The sequence below is a fragment of the Ostrinia nubilalis genome, chromosome 21, assembly GCF_963855985.1.
Source record: "Ostrinia nubilalis chromosome 21, ilOstNubi1.1, whole genome shotgun sequence".
Taxonomy (NCBI): Eukaryota; Metazoa; Arthropoda; class Insecta; order Lepidoptera; family Crambidae; genus Ostrinia; species Ostrinia nubilalis.
This window is the reverse complement of record NC_087108.1, coordinates 7005195-7013001: the sequence shown is the minus strand read 5'-3', so window position 1 is coordinate 7013001 and position 7807 is coordinate 7005195. Positions and strand designations below refer to the sequence as shown.

Sequence of the window (7807 nt, the reverse complement as noted above, 5' to 3'; positions counted from 1 at the left end):
AAAGTGGTTCACAATGTGTTAAAGTATTTGTCGAAGAGAAATACTAAGGGTTCGGACAATATTTTCATTGAATAATGTTTCCGACAAAGGTTGTCAAATTGACTGACATGTTTATCGTATAGTACAGTCCACTATGAAAATTAGCTGTGGTTTGTTTCAACTACCTATTTTAATTTTTTTTGTCACTTTCTAAGTGTTGAATTTTATGGGATTGGGAAAGAAGTACCGAGTTTGAAGCGTTCATGAGCAGACATTGCAGTTGAATATTCAAGTTCTGAATTTGATTATTGATGAATAATAAAATAAATTCTTCTAGCTCGATTGATGGTTTCATTTAATTTATTTAAATCAGGTTACCTATAATATTTTTTTTCGTTAATTTATGAAAATATCAAATTAGCCCGTAATCCTGAATCCTGATACATAAAGTTAGCCTATTAATTTAACACAGGTACAACTGTACTCAGTGTTGCACTATCAAATGCAATTGACGCGCCTCTATGCCAGGGTTTTTATGTTCCTGGTCAGGCTATACATAATAATAAAAACATGAATACATTGTAATATAATTTATTTCCAGTTACATTATGACTACTTTATCAGGAGAGTATTTCTCAAAAAAAGTGTACGTAACGAAACGGTAGTAACGAAATAGTAAGGCCATAAGGCTTGTTATACATTGGCGAAATATTGTGAATGCTCTTTATTTATTCAATTCGAAATATTTGTAAGTATGCACCCAAATACGGGGTAATATTAAGGGGTTAGAAATAAAATAAGGGAGTAATCATTCATACTATTTTAATAAAATTATTTTTGTTCCATCATGTTTATCCATTTTGAGTCGTTCTCTGTAAGCTTTTTGCCTTTCGGCATTGGTTTTTGGCGGCATTCCTAAAAAAACAAAAGAAGTAATCACATAAAAACGTAATCTAAATGATTTGATAATTTTTTGCTGGTGGCACTTCTGTAAAGCAGATAGTATCCAATCCTTTTGTTATTAACGCTCTATATTTTTTGAAGTTAATTAAGTAGTGAATATTACTATGCTTAGTCAGGTAATAACAGTATACACTCAGCATTATGTTGTACTTTTTCGTAACGTAACGAAATTCGCAAAAAACGTAACGAAATATTAGACAAAATGAGATCAGAAACAAGTATTTTTTTGATAAAATTTGTTACAGCAAATATAAAAGCTTACTAAATGTTCGTACCACACGTATTACAAAAAATGGTTAAATGAAGACTTACCGTTCTATATAAAATCGCTGATTTTACTGCCTGTTACGAAAAAGTAATCCCACAAAACACACACGTTTTCACTAATTTTCGCGATAGATGTTATGGCGGAGACGTCAGGCCAACAGCCATTCAGAGTGCAGCTATTGTTGTCCGTGTAAAATAAATACGAAATTGTTCAGAAACCATGGGAAAGTAGAAATAAATCGTAACTAAAGAGTAAATAACGAAATAGTAAATGAGAGCGACTCATTTTGTTTTTTTGCTTTAAATTGCCAATTCATTATGACACCCCATAGAAAATCAATTTGATACAGAAACTGCGATTACTGTAGAGCGATAATACAAAGAAATTTACAATAATTTAGTTACGTATCGCATTTTATGAAACAAAAATACATGAAAAAGCTAGGGTGGCAAACAGGTTTTTGTATGAAAGGTAAAAAAGGACTATTTTTAAAATATCTAAATATTTGGTAATAAGTAGGATTATAGCTATAATTCTTCGTTATCTTAAAGATTAATATTCATCCTTCAAAATTGTGTGTGTGTTTTTTTTGTGTGATGATTTATAAATATAAAACTTTTGAACTGTTTCAAAGCACACTTTTTTTTTTCAAAATGTACATTTTTTTTGAGAAATACTCAGGAACTAATCCAAACTGTATTTAAAAATATATTTTGCACATTCACATTTACACATACAGGACGTTTGAAATTTCACTCACGAACATTTTAATGGAATAAGTTCTTATGAAAATACCTATAAAAATATTATTTTCCGCTACAGTTCTCTTTACACACTATAGATTACAGTAACGAAGCTAATACAAGTAGCAAAACACACAATTTTAAATATTTCCTAAACCGAAGATCACGCTTTGGTGCCAATATCTAACTAAAACAGTGCTAGTGGAAGAAAAGTGTCTAAATAATGTTTACCCGTTAGCTACAATAAAGAAAATATTTTTCATCCATCTCATTAATGTTCAAAATATGGTGGTCGCAATAGTGACCACCATAAGAATTGAAAGACTCGTACCTATTATGGACGCGAACTTTACAATTAGGACTTAAGTACTTGAGGCTTGAATCTAAAGCCTAAAGGAGCGTATTAAAGAACTCAGATCAAAATGAGATTGAACTTCAAGCATACATTGAGACTTGATTGATTGACTGAGATTGAATCAAGTTTTGTGCGTTGTTTTTTAATATGGGAAGTTACATAATTCTAATTTCGATTCATATTAGAATGAGGCCCTCATCAGAAAAATTAGGCCGAAACTTTTAAGTACCTAATTGAGATAAATATCGACCTTACACTCAAACATTGATTCATTTTTTTTTTTTTTTTTTTTTTATGGCTCGCGCGGTTTGCGCATTTGCCAATGTCAAGGTAGGGAAACGGATGTCAATAAAAAAGCGGAATTTCGGAATTTAGGGCTAGGATCAGTATAGGTAGGAACTGGTAGGAAGTGTTAATAGGAAATTAGGAAAACTAAACCTTTAAATTATTATTAGTTAAATAAATAGAGATACATTTATATATAGAGAGGTCGTTCGTATATAAAAGAGAATTAATGCAAGTAGGAAAAGGGACACGGAGGGTCAGTAAGGAAGATATAAAAGAGGAGCGGTCATATTTAGGGCATGAAAATAGACAATGGTTTAGGTCACCCACTTCATTTGCGTCTCCACAGTCGCATTTGTCGCTGTTTACAATCTTTAATCTAGCCAAATGAAAGGGGAGGCAAACATGACCCAGTCGCATACGAATGAGGCTACTAGTCCCTGCCTTATCCAGCTTCAGTTTGAAAAACCACGGTTTGAGAGGAACATGTGGTTGAATATTCCTGTAGTGTTTCGCTTTAGTTTGACTGCTGTCAGTCCATTGACTTTCCCAAGATTCCCTAAGGGAGAGTTTGGGAAGTGAAAGTAAGTCATGACTGTAATTTTTATATGGAAACAGGTCACCACAGGAAATTGCATCATTAGCTAAGCGATCGGCCCTTTCATTCCCGGGAATATTACTGTGACCAGGAATCCAACCAAATACAACTTTCAAATCTTTTAAGAAGCAATTGTATAGTAGCCGCCTGCAATCCATGATTACAGGGTAGAAAGTATTTGACTTAAAAGGGAATTTAACAAGAGCTTGAAGAGCACTTTTTGAATCAGTGAAAATAATAGTTTGTTGCAATTTCATAATTAAGATGTATTCAAGAGATTTGAAAAGGCCGAAACATTCAGCTGTAAATACAGATGTTTCTGGGGGAAATTTGATTTTTTGAACTATTTTTAATTGCTCATGATAGACTCCAACGCCTACTTGGCTATTGGTAGAATGCTTTGATGCATCACAATACATGTGTTGCCAGTTAGACCAATCCCTGTCAATCATAAAATTAAAGTTTGTGAGGGCATTTCGATCATCTTTGTAAACACCCAAATCAAAATAAATCTCTGGGGAGAACATTAACTCTTCATATTTACTACAAAAAATTGGCAGATAAGAGGAACTATGGGTAGGAGCTTGCAGAGATATGTATTTACGATAACTGATTACTAGACACGGAGGAGATTTGTGATACCAGTATGAGGAAGATTCTACATATTCTAAAAGAGCTGTAAGTTTTGAATGGAGAGGGTGATTCGAAAACTGTAATGCTCGGAATAAAAATCTATCACTTAAGTATTGACGACGTAGCTTAAGAGGTGGATCGACACACTCGACTTGAAGAGCAATAATAGGGCTCGACTTCATGGCACCAGTTACTAATCGAAGAGCTTTATTTTGGATCAAATCCAATTTACGAAGCCCCACTATACTGCAGGGTTCAAGAAAGAAAGTTCCGTAATCGAGGATACTCCTGATAAGGGCATTATATAAAAGCTTTAAACAGAACGGATGAGCGCCCCACCAGACACCAGTAAGACATCTGAGAATATTTAATAGTCGCTCACATTTAGAACTGATGTAATAGAAATGCGGAAGACCTGTCATTTTGGAATCTAAAATGATTCCTAGAAATTTGGCTTCATTTTTAACCGGGATTGGTTGATTATCAAAATAAACACTAATTGGGGGTGGGAAACGGATTCTAGAAAACAAAACTATTGAGCTTTTAGGAGGGGAAAGGCTAAGGCCATTTTTGTCTAACCATGATTTTAATAGGGAGAGAGAATATGTAAGAGACTCACACATTAACTGTATATTATTACCACTAACATAGAGGAGCAGATCATCAGCATATTGTAAAATATGTGCACTGTTATTCATAGAAGGTTCTAAATCATAGCTATAGATGTTAAATAATAAAGGACTCAAGACGGAACCTTGAGGAAGGCCCTTACTTAATAACCTGGATGAGATTTTGTTATCATGAATAACATTTATAGTTCGCATAGATAAGATATTTAGGATGAAATTTACGAGCAACCCGGGAACTTGTAGTTGTAAAAGTTTACTTCTAAGAACAGTTAACAACACATTATCATATGCTGCTGTTATATCAAGAAAAGCCGAGAGAACTGAAGCGCCACATGAAAACGCCAATCTAATATCAGTGCAAAAAATGCCAATACTATCTGCACAACTCTTCCCTTTTCTGAAACCGTATTGACTCTTGCTGAGCAAGCCTTTACTCTCCATAAACCATTCCAACCGGTTTTTAATTAAGTGCTCAGCCACTTTCATAAGAATGGATGAGAGTGCAATTGGTCTGTAAGAGTTGGAGTCTTCTCGTGGCTTATGGGGTTTCAAAATTGGAATTACTTCCTGAGATTTCCATGAAGGTGGAACGCAACCAGAATTGAAAATAGAATTTACAAGAGTTAGATAATATAACAAGCTAGAATTACTAAGGTTACACAGAAATGAGTAGGGGATCCCATCGCCACCCGGCGCAGAGTCTTTAACATAAGTTAAAATTCCTTTAAGCTCAGAAAGTGAAAAAGGGTCGCTAAGAACTGTATGTTCAATGTTTGTAAATAAAAAAGCATCATTGGGTATAGAAAGATTCTCAGCAACAGAAGGTGGAGCAAGTTTATCTAAAAATTCTTCAATTAAAGTAAGTAGTAGGGATTCGAGAGTTCTGGCTCACCCAACTCTGGCTCACCTAAATCCGAAACTCCGGGGGCTAAAAAAAAAAAAAAAAAAAAAAAAAAAAAAAAAAAAAAAAAAAAAAAAAAAAAAAAAAAAAGGTTTAGGGGGTCACTTGGAGCGATTGCACGCATCCCCAGCTTCGTATCTGCAACGGATCCGGAGATAAACATCCGCGAATGTGTGTCCTACTTTATTTGTTAATTATTCCTTCATTAATTACCAACAACTAATGACTCCATTATTGTATGACTCACCACATTATATTCCAAAACCAGTAACATAACATCTACCACATTCCAAGACAAGTTACTATTAACTAATAATATCTATTAAAAATCCATTGCTAAATTGACATTACTGGTATAAATACCCATATACATCACTACTTTCTTCACACTTCTTCCTCTGAATTCGTATTCAATACCTATCAACACAAGACTCAATAACATCCATAACTATGGAGGTAAGTAACACATTAATAATCATTTTACTATAATGTTCTTCAATCTACATTTTTGTTTAATTTTCTTAAGTAATATCTTTTTTATACTAACGTTGCATATCTTTCCTTAGTTACAGATTCCTGAATCCGAATGTAATGTTGCATTCGATGAAAATACATTTAAAAACTACTACTTCCCTTTGTCTGATGAAGATGAGATTCCTCCATACCAACAAAGTTCAAGTTCAAGCAAGAGAACAAACAATGAATCCATTGACGAATTCTTCACCACACCAAACAAGAAAGCTAAAACAAAAAAGTCCTCGACAGTGGGACGTCCGAATCCAAATATTGATTCTATATCCTATGTTTCATCTAACGCGGATGATGGATCAAAAGCGACGCACTTAATTAAAGTTGAAATTTATGAATTAAAAAAAATTGAAAACATAGAGCCATCTGAACAATGGAAACATGCGGATGTACGTGTGAAATATTTCACAAAACCAACAAACGATTCCATACATAGAAAAACTCGACAATTAGTTTACGATATAACAAAGAGCATATCGAATGCACCGGGGTGCCAAAAATATACGGTAAGCAATAAAAAATAAAAATGCTTTGAGATTCCTCCATACCAACAAAGTTCAAGCAAGAGAACAAACAATGAATCCATTGACGAATTCTTCACCACACCAAACAAGAAAGCTAAAACAAAAAAGTCCTCGATAGTGGGAACGTCCGAATCTGAATATTGATTCCATATCCTATGTTTCATCTAACGCGGATGATGGATCGAAAACAACGCACTTAATTAAAGTTGAAATTTATGAATTTAAAAAATTGAAAACATAGACAAATCAGAGCAATGGAAACATGCGGATGTACGTGTGAAATATTTCACAAAACCAACAAACGATTCAATACATAGAAAAACTCGACAATTAGTTTACGAAATAACAAAGAGCATATCGAATGCACCGGGGTGCCAAAAATATACGGTAAGCAATAAAAAATAAAAATGCTTTGAGATTCCTCCATACCAACAAAGTTCAAGTAAGAGAACAAACAATGAATTCATTGACGAATTCTTCACCACACCAAACAAGAAAGCTAAAACAAAAATGTCCTCGACAGTGGAACGTCCGAATCCGATTATTGAATCCATATCCTATGTTTCATCTAGCGCGGATGATGGATCGAAAGCAACACACTTAAATAAAGATGAAATTTATGATTTAAAAAAATTAAAACATATGAGATATTATACAAAACTAACTTTTTAAGTAATTTTAAGTTTTCTTGTAAATGTAATATAAAATCGTTTATTGAATAAAAAACACTTTTTAAGCATTTTCTTGTTTCCTTTATCTTTTCCCTTTGGTTTTTTGTTCCTTAGCAGATAGGTTACACAAATAAAAGTCATAGTAAATTTTTATACATATTTTTTATTATTACATACATTTTTAACATTATAAAATTACATCATAAAGGACTTAAACATTTCTTTTAACAATATATCATTATTTATCAAATTGTTACTAAACATTTCTATAAAATCTCTTAAACTCATTCCTCTTAACTTAAAATATAAGTAAAGCAAACAATATTCACCACAAACAGATGAAAATATGCTTTGTATAGGCTTATTGTTATAGATATACCAGTTTGTATTTCTTCTTAAAAATGCTAAATGATAACCATCAGGTTTACGACCAAAGCTATCAAAATATTCACCAATACCATCTGTATTTACGTATATTGCTACCCAATGTGATCCAGGTTCAGTATCGGAGTCAAGATTACTGATCATGTAAACAGGTGTTGTTACATGAATTGGTATTCTATTCGCAGCAAACACATTAAATTCTAAGGAATGATATATTTTTTTCATGTATTTTTGAATTTGTAAAGTATCCATGATAGTAATAACAATATGTACGTAGTCCTACACACTCTAAATTTAACTACTAAAATCTACAGTAACATTCCTGTTTTTATCAATTTCAATAATA

At 32.9% G+C, this 7807-nt stretch overlaps 1 long non-coding RNA gene across 1 annotated transcript; it reads left to right on the top strand.

The window, feature by feature from the left end:
- The first annotated feature begins 5416 nt into the window (after window positions 1–5416).
- LOC135082064 (uncharacterized) lies at window positions 5417–7145 on the top strand. The gene is made up of 2 exons (XR_010259333.1): window positions 5417–5810; window positions 5921–7145. It is a non-coding gene; the product is annotated as an uncharacterized LOC135082064 (long non-coding RNA).
- The last annotated feature ends 662 nt before the right edge of the window (window positions 7146–7807 follow it).